At 38.2% G+C, this 2,500-nt stretch overlaps 1 pseudogene; it reads right to left on the bottom strand.

Moving 5' to 3' along the window:
• LOC142914933 (28S ribosomal RNA) overlaps nt 1-2,500 on the bottom strand; it is a 10,614-nt pseudogene that overhangs the window by 2,731 nt on the left and 5,383 nt on the right.

The raw sequence follows: 2,500 nt of genomic DNA, 5'->3' as shown, positions 1-2,500 counted from the left end.
TTTGTGGAAAATAGTAAAATAAAAAAAACCAAGACTTCACCTTGGAAAATAACAAAATCTAATCTAAAACATCTTAAATAAAGCTTATTTGTAATCTTCTTTGTAGGCAGAAAATAGTAAGTTACAGGACTCTCGAACTGATGTAGTCCAAAAATAAAGAATTAAAATAACAAAGTCTAATCTATATAAGTGCTCTTGAATAGGCTTCGTGTAAAAAAATAGCAATAAAAAAATACCAAGTCTTCGTCTTGGAAAATAACAAAATCTAAAAGAAAAGTCTTCTTTGTGGAAAATAGTAAAATAAAAAACCAAGACTTCACCTTGGAAAATAACAAAATCTAATCTAAAACATCTTAAATAAAGCTGGTTTGTAGTCTTCTCTCGAACTGATGTAGTGCAAAAATAAAGAATTAAAATAACAAAGTCTAATCTATATAAGTGCTCTTGAATAAAGCTTCCTGTAAAAAATAGCAAAAAAATACCAAGTCTTCGTCTTGGAAAATAACAAAATCTAAAAGAAAAGAAAAGTCTTCTTTGTGGAAAATAGTAAAATAAAAAAAACCAAGACTTCACCTTGGAAAATAACAAAATCTAATCTAAAACATCTTAAATAAAGCTTATTTCTAATCTTCTTTGTAGGCAGAAAATAGTAAGTTACAGGACTCTCGAACTGATGTAGTCCAAAAATAAAGAATTAAAATAACAAAGTCTAATCTATATAAGTGCTCTTGAATAAGCTTCGTGTAAAAAATAGCAATATAATAAAAATACCAAGTCTTCGTCTTGGAAAATAACAAAATCTAAAAGAAAGGTCTTCTTTAAGGAAAATAGTAAAATAAGAATACCAAGACTTCACCTTGGAAAATAACAAAACCATCTTGAAAAAAGCTTATTTTTAATCTTCTTTGTAGGCAGAAAATAGTAAGGCGAAAATAAAGTCCCCTCTAAGCTCTAAAGTAACAAATACGACGTGTTTAAAAAAAAAACTAACAATAAAAAAAAGAACCAAGACTTCGTCTTGGAAAATAACAATCTAAATTGTGGAAAATAGTAAAATGAAATAAAAACCGACTTCACCTTCGAAAATAACAAAATCAATCTAAAACAAATGACATCTTTAAAAAAACTATTATTTGTTTCGGAGGTTGTCTATGACTGTTCATAGACCGCATAATTTCCACAGAACATTCTCAGAATATCAAGAGAGAAAAGCAGCGTTCTGCGGGAAATCATCTTGGCCAGTGATGTCGTTCTGGGTTTGGTCAGGCCCAGGGAGGTAAGTACCTCGTTATTCTCAAGGGGCCACTTTCCTCTTGCCCCAACCGGGAATCCAAAGAATGTGACCTTGCTAGCCTTCGTCAGCACTTTGACTTGATCACCAAGAGGGGTATAGTACGAAACTTTGTGCGAGGCAGCATCTGACAAGGTATTCTTTGAAAGCTCAAAACGGACGGTGACATCGATCACAACCGCCTCCTCATCTTTTGCAAACACGAGGTCAGGCTTTCTCATCTCTCCCGTCTCGGATATGAACCGTGGCTCTTTGTATACAGACCAGCCCAATCTAGCCGCTTCGTCTGCCAGAATGTTACTGATCTTGTTATGTCGCGCAATTCTTGCTTTCTGTACTGCAGGACATTGACCGAGAATGTGCGAAAGGGACTCGAGTCTGGCAGAGCATTTCCTGCAGGAACGTAAGGCCCCATCTCTGCCTCTGTTCAAGCTTTCTCTTGTTGGGTAAATATTTGCCCTTAGTTGTAGTGCTGCGATAAAGAAGCATTGTTTAAAGCCGCACCATGGCCTCAACCAAGCATTACTGATTCTATCATGCGCAAAGTTTACAATGCCCCTTCCTTGAACCGGCTTTTCGCACCATCTCTGAAATTCATGCTCCCTCCAATCGCAGGGTCTCGGATATACAGGTTCTTTTGACACCGAGTCCCTGAGAACGAATGTTGGGATTGCATCACTGTCACCCCCTGCTCGTACCCACAAATTACGGTATTCTTCCTCCATACCCTGCGAGGACACAATATTACGGGTGATAGCATCGGACGAGTTTGCTATACGTTGCAGCCTTCTAACTTGAACCGAAGGGATTGTTTTTTCCAGTTTCAAGATGGCAAGGCCTCCGTCTCGGGCTCTGGCATATAACAGTCCATCACAAGTTGAAGCGGGAAGGTGGAGCCATCCTTTTACCGCCTTTCTAATCTCTTGGTCCAACCCACGGAGAGTTGATTGCTTGCAGTCCGAGTGGTCTGCAGGATATAACAATCTGGGTAGGGCATAGGCATTGAGTAGTTCAACCTTCTGAGTTGGCTTCAGAGGCGCCTCATCGATTTTCGAGATCCATGTCTTTAGCTGACAATGTAGATCAGGCTGTATAGTGCCAGTCCAAGGGCCAATTTTCAGACCAAGGTATTTCGTTGATTCATCAGGTTGGATCATATGGACATCTTTATTTTTGATAGTCCATGGGTCGCAGTTGTTCACCGTATAT

Source organism: Petromyzon marinus, unplaced genomic scaffold (genome assembly GCF_048934315.1).
Source record: "Petromyzon marinus isolate PM22_M1 ecotype Great Lakes invasive population unplaced genomic scaffold, UKy_Petmar_22M1.pri1.0 PM_G_Scaffold_29, whole genome shotgun sequence".
NCBI classification, from domain to species: domain Eukaryota; kingdom Metazoa; phylum Chordata; class Hyperoartia; order Petromyzontiformes; family Petromyzontidae; genus Petromyzon; species Petromyzon marinus.
Note: the sequence above shows the minus strand (reverse complement) of the source record. Positions and strands in the feature narration are given on the sequence as shown.